This window comes from Electrophorus electricus, chromosome 6 (genome assembly GCF_041902795.1).
Source record: "Electrophorus electricus isolate QZ-2024a chromosome 6, ASM4190279v1, whole genome shotgun sequence".
Taxonomy (NCBI): domain Eukaryota; kingdom Metazoa; phylum Chordata; class Actinopteri; order Gymnotiformes; family Gymnotidae; genus Electrophorus; species Electrophorus electricus.
Genome location: NC_137502.1, coordinates 23,986,674 through 24,003,057, shown reverse-complemented (window position 1 = coordinate 24,003,057; position 16,384 = coordinate 23,986,674). Strand labels below are relative to the sequence as shown.

The 16,384-nt window shown below is 41.4% G+C and overlaps 1 pseudogene; it reads right to left on the bottom strand.

Annotated features, from left to right (window-relative positions):
* Positions 1-13,403, bottom strand: part of LOC113577434 (ATP-sensitive inward rectifier potassium channel 1 pseudogene) — a 28,557-nt pseudogene extending 15,154 nt beyond the window's left edge.
* Positions 13,404-16,384: the final 2,981 nt, after the last annotated feature.

Genomic DNA, 16,384 nt, shown 5'->3' with positions numbered 1-16,384 from the left:
TTTCAGCTACTGCTCAAAATGGGTTAATCTTGGTAAACTTTATATGAAAGATAAATGGCAAAGAAGTAGAATCTCAAGAGCTGTAAAGTGGCTCCTGCACAACAGATGATGATGATGATGATGATGATGATGTACGAAACAATCAGATCTTCAATGATGTGTCACAATTGGTCAGCCCCTGAGGAAGGCTTCGCATGGAAATTAGGTTGCATTAAAGATTTAGGGCTCTAGTGGGCTTTAATTATAGTTTTTAATCCATAATTTGAATTGGGGCTCTCAGAACTCTGATTTGAGAAGTTGATTGGAGAGGGGAAACATAAAGAAGTGCAGAAGATAATTGGCTGCTCAGATAAAGTAATCTTAAATGCTTTAAAATGGCAAACAAAATCCAAAACACGTGGTAGGAAAAGAAATACTACCATCCACGTAGATCATAGAATAACAAGAATAGCTAAGAAGCATCCAATGATCAGCTCCAGGGAAATCAAAGATGATCTTCAGTTACCTGTGAGTACTGCAACAATCAGAAGATGCCTATGTGAAGCCAAACTATTTGCAAGAAACCCTCATAAAGTACCTTTGCTGGAAAAAAGACGCGTGTTGAAAAGGTTACAGTTTGCCAAAGAACACATTGACTGGCCTAAAGAGAAGTGGTGCAACACTCTATGGACAGATAAGAGCAAGATTGTTCTTATTGGGTCTAAAGGCCACAGACAGTTTGTGAGATGACCCATAAACACTGAATTCAAGCCACAGTACACTGTAAAGACTGTAAAGCATGGAGGTGAAAGCATAATGGCTTGGGGATGTTTCTCATACTTTGGAGTTCTTTGGCTCTCTTTTGCACTCAGTACCCCTTATTTGAGAGGACAAAATCATCTTTTCCCCCAACAGAAATGAACAACATGTGGCTTGGTGGCTTAGCATACACACAAGAGACTTTGTGCAGGAGAATGCAGGTAAAGTTCCACATGTATGTGATGAGGGGACTTGGTTGGTGGTTATTATGCCAGCAATGCTGATTGGAAGAGCACACAGGAGGGTCTAGCAGAGGGCGTAACATGTACCGCAGTTTTGATTCATTAAAATTCAAAATGTCTCTCAGTTGGACACATCCAGATGCAGATGTTTTACAGATGGGTTATGACACACTGCTTAGTGTGCACACTGCAAATCCCTGCTCAGTGCGGAGAACGAAAAGGAGCTCTGGGAATGACAGTTTCGTCTTCTATGATCCAGCTGAATGTCAGACATCAAGGCAATACATCACTTACAATTCCTCTCAACAACCCAACATCTGCTTGTCTACAACACCATCAGTGTTCCTGACACCACCTTAAGTAACTGCTTAAGCTCAGCAACTCTCACCAGTGTTTTGTAACATTATCACATCAAAACCACATATACACATAAAACACATGGAATTTCACTCCTTGTTCACACATTTTCTGACAAGATGCTTCTCACCCAGTCATGTTTGTGTAGTCTAGTTGTAGGTGTCGGTCACCAAGCAAAGCCTTATAGAGATGAAAATAACGTAAAAATGGAAGAGAGGCGTTGACGGGACCAGCGTGGCGTAGGCCAACATAATCTGCAGAGTGTCAATGGCACACACTTCCTGTGTGAGGTACGTTAGCTGGGTAAGATGCACCAGATGAGCCCCACACTTCTCTATATTAAAAGATAATACTGGAAGGTGCTACTGAGGGGGAAAAAAGTACAGAGGAGACTGAGACATTGATTTCTGCTCAGTTCTATAAAGCTGAGAATCCCAAATACCCACAGCGACCCATATGAAATAGTTCCAGTGTACACATTCTTTATTTAACCACCATGGAAATGTAATAACAGTTTTAACATTTAACATCTCAATGAGGAATCATATATAGACAAAAAGTAACTACAGTTATGTGCAAATTAATAGCAGTCACTAATGTATTTAATTACTGATTTTGGCAGAAAAGATAATACAACAACATGGGAAAAAATTCATAACTAGGTGTTGCCGATTAATGGACAACCAACAGAATCAACAAACAGAAGAGAAGTGAAGTGTTGTCATGACAAGACCAGCGTGACATGGGCCATCATCTGTGGAGTGTCAACGGCAAACACTTCCGATCGTAGCTGGGAAAGACGCACCAGATGAGCCCCACCCATATTACAAAGATTATACTGGAAACAAAGAAATTACCCATGAAAAACTAAGACTGATTTCTGCTCATCTTTCAGTTTTAATTTGGTTTTACCTCTGTCAATTGTTTTACAACTCCCCCACATATAGGGCCAGCTGTAATATTTAACACTTTTTGACATTTTTGTTAATCGTGATTGTTAAATTCACCAAATTAACAAAGGTGCTTAGAAACGGCTCAAAAGGGTAGAATTTTCCCCTCTTTTACTCCTTAATCTTGAATCCCTCTGTGGCACCCCAGTGTTGTGGAACTCCTCCACAGTACTTTTTAGCTTTACTGCTCTACTAGACCCAGTTCAACTGATCAGCTAATTATCACGTTTTGTACGAGTTCGAGTTCAGTCAGCTGATTGAGTCAAGAAAGCATAAAACTGCACATCAACTGTGTCTACAGACTTGGAATGGAAACCTTGCAGCTGGAAAATAATTCAGATTGGTTTATACTGTCATCAATTGGCCATTTCAGCTACTGCTCAAAATGGGTTAATCTTGGTAAACTTTATATGAAAGATAAATGGCAAAGAAGTAGAATCTCAAGAGCTGTGAAGTGGCTCCTGCGCAACAAATGATGATGATGATCATGATGAGGTACGACACAATCAGATTTTCAATGATGTGTCACAATTGGTCAGCCCCTGAAGAAGGCTTCGCATGGAAATTAGGTTGCATTAAAGATTTAGGGCTCTGGTGGGCTTTAATTATAGTTTTTAATCCATAATTTGAATTGGGGCTCTCAGTCTCAAACAGTTAAAGCAGGCATGTGGGTGGAGGGGGGGCTGATAAGTACAGTGGAGTCCACAGTTGATAGGAAATCAAGGTTTGTTACATCAGTACTTCAGCACACTGGAATCAAAAGGAAATGACAGTTATTTTAAAATGCAGAATGTCAGCTTTAAAGGTTGGTAACATATAGTGTTATATAGTAACAGTTTCTAAATAATATTAGATATTCTGGCATTCATCACATCTATAATCTCACAGACTCACTTCAGTAAGAAGGTGTAATGGAACATCTCAATGAGGAATCACACATAGACAATAAGTAATGTGCTTTATGCCATACAGTTTGTTCAGTCTTAAAGCATTTAGTGCAGGACAAACAAATAAATAATAGTAATGAACAATTATGTCCATGCTACAGAGTAATAGAAAGAGAGGTATATTCTGTTTGAGTTCAATATGTGCTTGGTCAGGACACCCCCCCCCCCCCCCATCTAATGACAAGTGTGCCTGTCTGTTTTGGAGAAATGATGTTTAAATAAAGAGATGTTTTCTCCAATTCCCCTCTTCCTATTTTTCCTGTTATTTTAATAATTCAAGATTTAAAGATTTTATCTGTTTTAAGTAAGGTTAAAACAACAACATAAACCCCACAAAACTGTTCCCTACACACAGAGGGTCTTAAACCTTCAGAATATTACATATGCCCATATAAGACACATGGAATTTGATTATTCATCTCATTCATTTGCTGGGGCAGGCCGTAGCAGTCAGCTGCTTATTGAGATGATGCTTCACACCCACAGTCATGTTTGTTTGTTGTCTATTTATAGGCGTATATAACCAAACAAAGCCTTAAAGAATTTTAAAAAAATAAACGGAAGTGTTGTTGTGACAAGACCAGCGTGACAGGCAATCATCTGTTGAGTGTCAATGGCAAACACTTCCTGCGTGAGGTGTGTTAGCTGGGAAAGATGCACCAGATGAGTCCCACGCATATTACAAAGATTACACTGGAAATAAGCAAATTACCTGCGAAAGACTGAGACTGATTTCTGTTCAACTTTCAGTTTTAATTATGTTTTACAATTGAAACAGAACACTTTTCCCCACCTACAGGGCCACCTGTAATATTTAACACTTTAATGACTCATCTCACTCATTTGCTGGGGCAGGCCGTAGCAGTCAGCTGCTTACTGAGATGATGCTTCACACCCACAGTCATGTTGGTTTGTGTCGTCTAGTTATAGGCGTCGACCATCAAACAATTACAGAAATAACAAAAATAACAAACAGAAGAGAAGTGAAGTGTTGTCATGACAAGACCAGCGTGACATGGGCCATCATCTGTGGAGTGTCAACGGCAAACACTTCCGATCGTAGCTGGGAAAGACGCACCAGATGAGCCCCACCCATATTACAAAGATTACACTGGAAACAAAGAAATTACCCATGAAAAACTAAGACTGATTTCTGCTCATCTTTCAGTTTTAATTTGGTTTTACCTCTGTCAATTGTTTTACAACTCCCCCACATATAGGGCCAGCTGTAATATTTAACACTTTTTGACATTTTTTGTTAATCGTGATTGTTAAATTCACCAAATTAACAAAGGTGCTTAGAAACGGCTCAAAAGGGTAGAATTTTCCCCTCTTTTACTTCTTAATCTTGAATCCCTCTGTGGCGCCCCAGTGTTGTGGAACTCCTCCACAGTACTTTTTAGCTTTACTGCTCTACAAGACCTAGTTCAACTCATCAGCTAATTATCACGTTTTGTACGAGTTCGAGTTCAGTCAGCTGATTGAGTCAAGAAAGCATAAAACTGCATATCAACTGTGTCTACAGACTTGGAATGGAAACCTTGCAGCTGGAAAATAATTCAGATTGATTTGTACTGTCATCAATTGGCCATTTCAGCTACTGCTCAAAATGGGTTAATCTTGGTAAACTTTATATGAAAGATAAATGGCAAAGAAGTAGAATCTCAAGAGCTGTAAAGTGGCTCCTGCACAACAAATGATGATGATGATGATGATGATGATGTACGAAACAATCAGATCTTCAATGATGTGTCACAATTGGTCAGCCCCTGAGGAAGGCTTCGCATGGAAATTAGGTTGCATTAAAGATTTAGGGCTCTAGTGGGCTTTAATTATAGTTTTTAATCCATAATTTGAATTGGGGCTCTCAGAACTCTGATTTGAGAAGTTGATTGGAGAGGGGAAACATAAAGAAATGCAGAAGATAATTGGCTGCTCAGATAAAGTAATCTTAAATGCTTTAAAATGGCAAACAAAATCCAAAACACGTGGTAGGAAAAGAAATACTACCATCCACGTAGATCATAGAATAACAAGAATAGCTAAGAAGCATCCAATGATCAGCTCCAGGGAAATCAAAGATGATCTTCAGTTACCTGTGAGTACTGCAACAATCAGAAGATGCCTATGTGAAGCCAAACTATTTGCAAGAAACCCTCATAAAGTACCTTTGCTGGAAAAAAGACGCATGTTGAAAAGGTTACAGTTTGCCAAAGAACACATTGACTGGCCTAAAGAGAAGTGGTGCAACACTCTATGGACAGATGAGAGCAAGATTGTTCTTATTGGGTCTAAAGGCCACAGACAGTTTGTGAGATGACCCATAAACACTGAATTCAAGCCACAGTACACTGTAAAGACTGTAAAGCATGGAGGTGAAAGCATAATGGCTTGGGGATGTTTCTCATACTTTGGAGTTCTTTGGCTCTCTTTTGCACCCAGTACCCCTTATTTGAGAGGACAAAATCATCTTTTCCCCCAACAGAAATGAACAACATGTGGCTTGGTGGCTTAGCATACACACAAGAGACTTTGTGCAGGAGAATGCAGGTAAAGTTCCACATGTATGTGATGAGGGGACTTGGTTGGTGGTTATTATGCCAGCAATGCTGATTGGAAGAGCACACAGGAGGGTCTAGCAGAGGGCGTAACATGTACCGCAGTTTTGATTCATTAAAATTCAAAATGTCTCTCAGTTGGACACATCCAGATGCAGATGTTTTACAGATGGGTTATGACACACTGCTTAGTGTGCACACTGCAAATCCCTGCTCAGTGCGGAGAACGAAAAGGAGCTCTGGGAATGACAGTTTCGTCTTCTATGATCCAGCTGAATGTCAGACATCAAGGCAATACATCACTTACAATTCCTCTCAACAACCCAACATCTGCTTGTCTACAACACCATCAGTGTTCCTGACACCACCTTAAGTAACTGCTTAAGCTCAGCAACTCTCACCAGTGTTTTGTAACATTATCACATCAAAACCACATATACACATAAAACACATGGAATTTCACTCCTTGTTCACACATTTTCTGACAAGATGCTTCTCACCCAGTCATGTTTGTGTAGTCTAGTTGTAGGTGTCGGTCACCAAGCAAAGCCTTATAGAGATGAAAATAACGTAAAAATGGAAGAGAGGCGTTGACGGGACCAGCGTGGCGTAGGCCAACATAATCTGCAGAGTGTCAATGGCACACACTTCCTGTGTGAGGTACGTTAGCTGGGTAAGATGCACCAGATGAGCCCCACACTTCTCTATATTAAAAGATAATACTGGAAGGTGCTACTGAGGGGGAAAAAAGTACAGAGGAGACTGAGACATTGATTTCTGCTCAGTTCTATAAAGCTGAGAATCCCAAATACCCACAGCGACCCATATGAAATAGTTCCAGTGTACACATTCTTTATTTAACCACCATGGAAATGTAATAACAGTTTCTAAATAATATTAGATATTCTGGCATTCATCACATCTATAATCTCACAGACTCACTTCAGTAAGAAGGTGTAATGGAACATCTCAATGAGGAATCACACATAGACAATAGGTAATGTACTTTATGCCATACAGTTTGTTCAGTCTTAAAGCATTTAGTGCAGGACAAACAAATAAATAATAGTAATGAACAATTATGTCCATGCTGCAGAGTAATAGAAAGAGAGGTATATTCTGTTTGAGTTCAATATGTGCTTGGTCAGGACACCCCCCCCCCCCCCATCTAATGACAAGTGTGCCTGTCTGTTTTGGAGAAATTATGTTTAAATAAAGAGAAAACATGATCCAATTCCCCTCTTCTTATTTTTCCTGTTATTTTAATAATTCAAGATTTAAAGATTTTATCTGTTTTAAGAAAGGTTAAAACAACAACATAAACCCCACAAAACTGTTCACAGAGGGTCTTAAACCTTCAGAATATTACATACGCCCATATAAGACACATGGAATTTGATGACTCATCTCATTCATTTGCTGGGGCAGGCCGTAGCAGTCAGATGCTTCTTGAGATGATGCTTCACACCCACAGTCATGTTTGTTTGTCATCTATTTATAGGCGTAGATAACCAAACAAAGCCTTACAGAAATTTAAAAAATAAACGGAAGTGTTGTTGTGACTAGACCAGCGTGACAGGCAATCATCTGTTGAGTGTCAATGGCAAATGGCAAACAATGAGGTGTGTTAGCTGGGAAAGATGCACCAGATGAGCCCCACGCATATTACAAAGATTACACTGGAAATAAGCAAATTACCTGCGAAAGACTGAGACTGATTTCTGCTCAACTTTCAGTTTTAATTATGTTTTACAATTGACAGAGAACACTTTTCCCCACCTACAGGGCCAGCTGTGATATTTAACACTTTTTTTTATTATTTGACATTTTTGTTAGGTGTGATTGTTAAATTCACCAAAAGGTGCTTATATGGAACTCCTCCACAGTGCGTTTTAGCTTTACTGCTCTGCTGGATCCAGTTCAACTCATCAGCTAATTATCAATCTTTCTATGAGTTCAGTCAGCTGATTGAATCAAGAAAGCATAAAACTGCACATCAACTGTGTCTGCAAACTGGAATGGAAACCATGCAGCTAGACAAATTATTCAGATTTGGATATACTACCATTAATTGGCCATTTCAGATACTGCTCAGAATGGGTTCATCTTGGTGCAATAACCTTTATTAAGCTTTATATTAAAGATAAAGGGCAACCAAACAAGCCAGCAGTGTGTGTGTGTGGGGGGGGGGGGGGTTATCAGTACAATGGAGTCCACAGGTGATAGGAAAACAAGGTTTGTTGTGCTCAGTACTTGAGCACACTGGAATCAAAAGGAAATGACAGCTGTCAGAGGACAAAATCTTGTCTTCACTAACAAATAAAATGATAATTAGGATTGAGGTTGAGTCACTAGACTTGGTATGTTAGGAGACTCATATTTAGTTTATGAGTAATGAGTAATTCGTTTTCCTGCAATCCACTGTGTGGTAGACTGGGCTGGTCATCCACCTTTCTCACATAGAGAACCTTTACTCTGTATTGACCAAGTTATGTCCATGCTCACCTGTGTGAAGCTCGTTCTTGCTGTCCACATCTCCCAGCAACCAGCAGGATGAAGGAGAGAGCCAGGAGGCAGCCCAGCATGCGTGCCCACCTGGGCTGAACGTGTGAGCGGGTGGACGCAAGATGCTGTGACCTCGCAACAGGGAGAGAGCTGCAAGAGTAGCGAAGGAACGAGGAGGAAAAGAACGAATAATAGATTAAATTCCATTTAGTGCCAAATGAAGTAGGCCATGTATAGATACACTGAAATGATCTCGCACACAAAAAAGTAAATTAAAAAATAGTCTGCCTTCCTGTGTTCATGCACGCAACGTAGAGCTAAGGCTGGATCTGGTATGTGAAAGACTGAAGATCCAGCCGACAGTCAGAGACTGAAACGCGGGGAGAGGACGAGTAGGCACACTCCATTCCAGGAGTGGTGGTCATGCAGCTGTACCTCACTCTGTGGCACATGGTGCTGCCTTACCAAAACATTCAGCTGAGGGGACAAAACACTAGGTCCAAGAATTCGACTGGGATAATGGCTTAGGATTAGTTTAAAACACTTAAAATAGATACAAAAGGGCTCCTATCTCAGAGTAATATGTGCCATTGTGTTTCCAAGTTATTTTTAACTGAAGTATCTATTTTCCTCTTTAATATATTTTTACATAAACCCCATCACATTTCTCCTAAGACTTAGGTAACTATTTAAAGATAATACATCATCCTTGGCATTACCGACACAACGAAGACCTAAAAGTTCATCACCAAACTATGTTTAAAAATGATCATATAAATGCCTCTCCTGTCTGTTTCGATACTGCTGCAAGCTCAACTCAGAAGCATAGCTGCTGTGCATCTGCCCCCCATATCAGTGTAGACTTCCAGCTGTGCCTGATCTGCAGATGACCCTATGCCACTGACTCTTCTGAAGAGACTTTGGATTCTTGTCATGGACACTTTAGTGAGCAGGCCATCACCCCGTATTTCTGCCCTTCTGATAATCTGGGTTTAAATGTTTCCTGTTTGGACTCTGACTAAAATTACTCATTGGTTCTCACGAATTAATCTGAATACTAGGCCCAATAATTACACTCACTTAGATTCTTTATCCATTGCTGTACATTTCACCAGCTATATCTTAACTCACTATTCTTAGAACTTAAAGAGCAACATCATTCATTTTGTGCTGTTAGTTTGCCTTCTGATGTCAGCCTGAGGCCCTTCCGAGACTTGGTTTTTCTTGAGGTTTCTTCCTCATGCTCTCAGGGAGTTTTGCCGTCACTGTTGCCTTTGGCTTGTTTGCTGGGGGCCTGTTCCCAGATTCTCTCTATACATGATTTTTGTAAAGCTGTGTTGTATAAAGCTTTTCACATCAGCTGTTGTCACAACACCCACCCACGATTCACTGAATCAGATGTATTGGAGCGGGGCATGTTTAGGGCATTGGTTCACCGGGACTACAGGTGATGACCCCGGCTATTAAAAACACTGTAAAACCAGATTGCTAAAATAAACCAAATTAATCCTAAAACTAAGCAGTAGTCTAGCACACTGTAAGACTTTGTCTGCCCTGCAGTGGATTGGCACGAGTTGGTTCTTACCTAGTGCCCTGTGCGCCGATATAGAATCCGGCCACCGCGACCGTATATTGGAAAAGCGGCTTATAAAACAAATGAATGAACGTTACCAAATTAGTATAATACCTATTATTATAGTAAACAACACTCTTTACGATACAATACCATACAGTAACAAGCAATACTCTAATGCCATTGCTAATAAACACACGGCTCATCTTAGAGAAACTTAGACGTTTTTCTATTCCCTTAGAAAAACTTACAAAATAATTTGACAAATTCCAAACAGACAAAGACACACTGAACAACAATTACATGAAATAACCATATATTACTCTAAGAGATGCATACAACAGAGGCAACCTACTGGTTAATAGAGGGCATTAGAATTAACAATGATGTCCTCGATAGTTGTGTCAAGCAAACTTCTGAATGTTAAACAAAACAAAAAGCAGTGCCGAATCCGCTGTGGTGGCTTTCGTAAGTTGTGGTTTTTGGGTTTTTTTGGGTTTTTTTGGTAACACTTCAGAGTACTGTTCCTACTGTAGGAACAAGTCAGAAGTGAATAAGCACATTCCCTTTTGCACAGGTACCGATTAATCTGTTGGCCAATTCCATAAACTAAACTGTATTGGAAGAATCTAATTTTCACTCATTTTAAAGACAGTGCTGTTTATGTAAAATAGATACAAGATTTGCCTTGTATAGTTAGATAATAAGGAATTGCAATTTAAAGTAAATTATTTTTTATTGTTGATACTATGCATTTAAATGATAGCTCATTCATTTTTTGTGTATGTGTTGTGGACTGAGGTTATAATCAATCAACATCGCTTTAGAGCTTCAGTATGGAAACGAGAGATTGTCTTTTCACAAGATCTTTGCGCCCTCTGCTGGCAGGTTGTAAGGTAGCAACACCTCATGTTTCCTGCTCTGTGCTACTTAGCAGCACCATGTGAGGGACACAGCAGCCTTCATTCTTGACATTTCCCACAAACTGATGGTCAAAAACAATAGCTTGAACTCATGGCTTATTCGTTTATTCTTTAAGTTCTTGATTTTAAGGCATATTATTCTGTATATGTTAAACTACTAATTACAATAAATAAATAATATTATTAATAATAAAAAATGTATTATTTAAAATTATTTTTAACTAATAATTAAGAATACCATCTACTTGTAACTGTGGTCACAAGAGTGATGAATGCTAGTCGCCCTACTGTTGCATCCTTGAGTACAAATAGGTTTAACTGGGAAACAATGAAGCCCCACTTGTTTGACCTAAATCACTGGAAGTATTTGCACCTAGGTTTTTCCCCCCTCAAGTTTTCTATGCCAGTAACCATTGTTATTTCCTCTGTACAGTCCCTTCCTCAGTCATCCAAAGCTAAAGATATATTATTTTTGATAGAGGCCAAAACCTGGACCACCACTGCATCTCAAGCCGTGCGCTACATAACGTTATTGGTGCATTCAGTCTTGACAGGCTTTTCCAATAATATATTTATGAATGCATTTAGAAGCTAAGGAGAATTTAAGTTTACCCAATGGATCAAATACAAGCTGGATAAATAACCTACTGAACTTTATTGTTAACTTCTCTTTTTTTGTTGTAAGTTAAGTTTTCATAAATTCTCTTTTTGAACCCCGTGATATGCTGTTGTAACTAATTTGGTCAACTTGGAACGGGCTGCTTTGTTCATCTGTTTTATGTATATATCCAGTGGTCCAGACGCGATATAACGGCTTTTTTTACAATGCTATAAGCTTTGTGACAGATTTATCGAGCGACTTCTAAAAATTTGTAGTTCGACCCAAAAAAGTCACCATTATCGGTCTTGGGACATTTTTCACATGAGGGAGCGGAGCTGTGGAAGCGCGTTTCGTCATTTCCTGCACACCTCGCGCTGACGTTGTTTGTCAACACCTATCGTTGGTTCGTTGACTGTGCGCGCGAATGGCTTTTTCATTTATTAATTTTGCAGTACGAGGGGTTAAATATTCAAGTGTACCGAGTTTTGCATCAGTTACGTAGTTAACAGATTGCGTCCCCCACCCCAAAACGAACTGGTCCAACCGGGCAAGTGATTTTTCGTGATGATGAACTGACGTAGCGTTTTGCCTGCCCGGGGCATTCAGGCAGTCGTTATTGTTTAACCCCGCATGTGCCGTGAGTACTAAAACCGCATGAGGGTATCATTTCTATGGCAAACGAGGGAACCTTGTTATTGCTCTTACCCACTAAAGGATAACACACGTGGCAACCATATGAAAACACCTCAGAATATTAATCCAGTTCACTGAACTAACCTTGGCAAGTAAGAAGCGAAACAAAAGATGTATAAATTAAAAGTGTAATTAAAAGGTTGCCAAGTAAGTACAAATTCACACAATATACTCAAGTGCTTAAATCTTTAAAATTATTTTTTACACAATACTAGTCGTCACATCCAATATCCCACAGTAGATATTAAACCAACACAATCTATAGTGATTAACAATTTCACTTTTAAAATAGAGTACACAACATACACTGCACCGGTTCTATTAAAAACAACTCATACATTAAACAGGAGTACTGACTAAATACAAACCAAAAAACATGACATACAATAATAAATAAAACCAAAGAAAATAAACAATAGCTAACCTAACAAAGAGAAAAACTAAACATGGAAACAGAGACTAAAGCTGCTTTTCTTCTAATCTCATTCTAAGATGCTTAGAATGAGATTAATTATTCGTTGCATTTAGAGCCCAAACAAAAACCTTTGCATAAAGAATGGATCATTGACCTTTGGTCTGTTACGATACACCCCGCAAATTCTGGACTCCCACCTGCTACCCGTAGTTCACACCACTGTGAAATAACCATATCCAACATATAACAACTAATAACTACAAGAATTGAAGTACAAACATTATACATACATATATACAGTTATTTTCAACAACCGCATTAAACAGCTCCTTCCACTCGGAATAAGCAGTAGTCTAAAGTAAAGCATATTCATTAACTACTACAAATTCAGTTATAAAAACAACTGCATACATCAAAAATATATTCAATCACTTTAACCGTCTTCCCAGCATATCAGATTACTGACATGGATTCACTTAGTGGTCCGAAGCCTACAACAGAGAAAAACTACTTTTGGCTTACCAACAGGCAACCCGTATTTAAGTTCAGCGATTACTAAAAATAACTAATCGCTTAAAAACGCCTACCAGAAACGTTTTACTCACCAACTTTGCTATTTCACCCACCTCGAGAACGCGAAGACCAATATCAAATCTGATCACACTAACTGCAGATCACCCGGACTAAGGTGCGTTTGCACGTGATTCGCTGCTCCATACTAATACTGCAGCACCGGGATGCTGCACTTATCGTGGTTGGGGATTTTAACAGCGCTAACCTCAAGCGTGCAGTGCCCAACTTTTACCAGCACATAACCTACCCCACCAGGGGAAAGAGGGCACTAGATCACTGCTACACCCCATACAAGGACAGCTACAAAGCACTAGCTCATCCACCGTTTGGTAAGTCGCACCACGCCGCCATCTCCTTCATACCAAAATATAAACAGAGGCTGAAACGGGGAAGTCGGGTTCAAAGGGAGGTCGGGCGCTGGACAGACCAATCGGTGGCCGCTCTGGATGACGTGAACTGGGACATGTTCCGGCATGATGTCAGCGAGTTAACGGACGCAGTAGTGGGGTTCATTGGGAAACTGGTGGATGATACGATCCCAAGAGCCACCATCAAGATGTTTCCCAACCAGACGCCATGGGTGGACAAAATTCGCGAGGCTCTGAACTCTCGCACTGATGCCTACAACGCGGGGATCATCAGTGGGAACATGGACGAGTACAAGTCTGCGGCATACGGAAGGCTCAGGGCGGTGAGAGAGGCGAAGCGGCGCTGCAGGAGGAAACAAGAGTCACAGTTCCAGCAGAGTGGCTCTAGATCCCCGTGGCAGGGACTATGGACGATCACGGACTACAGGAGCCCACCCCCCGAACTGATGAGTGCAGATGAGTCTCTTCGCTCGCTTCGAGGCTGCATCTAGCAGTGCTAATGCTAACAGCGCTAGCGCTAACAACAGCACTAGCGCTAACAATAGCAAATGGTGCTATTGGCGCAGCCAACAACGCATGCGCAGAGCCCACCAAAGGACAGCGCCCTCTCATCATCACGTAGAGGGACGTGAAAAGAGTGTTCAAAAGAGTGAATACCAGGAAGGCGGCGGTACCAGACGGCATCTGCGGGAGAGTCCTCAAAGCCTGCGGAGACCAGCTTGCCCCGGTATTCACTGACATCTTTAACCTCTCCCTGACGCATGGTATCGTCCCATCCTGCTTCAAACGGTCCACCAGCGTCCTGTCCCAAAGAAACCTCGACCTTCCTGTCAACGACTACCGCTCTGTTGCACATCGGTCGTGATGAAGTGCTTTAAAAAGATGGTCAGAGATTATCACCCCTTCACTGCCAGCCTCCATCGACCCACTGCAGTTTGCATACCGCCACAACTGCGCCACTGATGACGCAATTGCACATCTGCTCCACATCACACTGACCCACCTGGACAAAGGGAGGGGTAATTATGTTAAAATGCTGTTTGTCGACTACAGTTCAGCATTTAACACTATCATCCCCTCCTGACTTACTACCAAGTTGGAGGATCTAGGAGTGCATCCATGCCTTGTGTGACTGGATCTCCAACAGGCAGATCACAATCAGTACAGGTAGGCAACTGTGTCTCATCTACCCTCACCCTCAGCACTGGAGCTCCCTAGGGTTGTGTCCTAAGCCCCCTGCTCCTAGAGCAGGGATCTACTTACTGTACAACTACAACTGTGTGGCCACTTCCAGCTCTACCACCATTGTCAAGTTTGCTGACAATGCCACCGTCATGGGCCTGATCTTGGACAACAAAGAAAGGGCCTACCTGGAGGAGATTAAACACCTAGAGAACTGATGCCAGGAAAATAATCTCGTCCTAAAGCAAGACAGCAAGACAAAGGAGCTGATTGTGGACTGCAGCAAGAAGCAGGAGTGGCACTACCAACCTGTTAGGATTAATGGAACCACGGTGGAGAGAATAAATGGGTACCTTGGAGTTCACATCACCTGTCCTGGTCCCGCCACACCAACTCCTGGCAAAAAAGGCTCGTCAGCGTCCTTACCACCTCAGATGCCTAAGAGACTTCAGACTGCCCTCCAAGGTGCTGTGGAACTTCTACACCTGCACTATTGAGAGCATCCTCACAGAAGCATCACAGTCTGGTTTGGGAACTGCACCAAGCAGAACAGACAAGCACTCCAGAGCGTGGTGCGTTTAGCAGAGTGCATCACTCATGGAACTTCCTGACCTGCAGACCATCTACTACAAGCGGTGCCAGACCAAGGCCCGGAGGATTGTGAAGGATTCCACCCATTCCAACAATAGGCTCTTCTCGCTTGAGGTCAGGGACCTCTTTCACTCCCTGAGGACCAACACAGAGAGACTGAAGAGGAGCTTCTTCACACAGGTCATTCGGGCCCTGAATCAGGGCAACTGATGGGACTACTCTGTGTATGATGTCCACAATAAAATCATAAAAAAAATTGTAAATTGTAAAAACTGTAAATTGTACATTGTATATATGCCTAGTATACATCCCCTCTTCATTCATCATAACATATTTATGTATTCATTAAACCACATTTCATTTCACCATATCTCTCCTCAGCCACAGACAGAGCAGTTACAAAAAGCATTTCACTGCCAGTTATACCATGTATGACTTCGTTCAAAGTTTATGTGTCACGTACAAACACACACACACACACACACACACACACACAAAATCAACAGTTTATTGTAGGTTATGGGGTGCCATGAGTTGCTTTAATGCCTACTGTTAGAGGACCATCTGTTGTGACATGGTGAACATTAAGTAAATAAAACACTTCTTTCCTATGATTCTGCAAACCTTACCCTCTTTGGCACTCTGCCACCCATGCCATCAGTGTTACAATTTCCTCTCAGGAAGCATAATCAGCATGTCACTACCTGCACCCTCCTAGTCTCTATTCATTGTGCTACATCCCTTTAAGAAGCCACACCTGTAAGGTGTGTAAGAGTCGTTTGGCCTGCTGGTGCTCTTTCTCCTGGGCCAGGAGAAGCATCTGCTTCCAGAATTCGCGCAGCACCTGCGTGGATTCGTCCACTCTCTCCGAGTCAAAGTGGTACGCTGGGTCAGCACGCGTGGTGCTCCCGAAGTCCACGTCGGCCACAGACCACCAGAACCCCCGGCCCAGGCCTGCAGACCACACTTGTGGGTTGGGCAGCCAATGGAGTGCAGAAGCAGACAGATGTGCAGTGGGCCAATCGCAAGCACAGGCAGAGCGATGTGCCCCGCCTTACACAACCGCCTCCCATGATTCCACACTTAGCCAGCTCTTCAAATATGCAACAAAAAGAGAGGTGAGATATGTATACACCTCTGAGTGATGTTCCTAGTGATCATAACACTG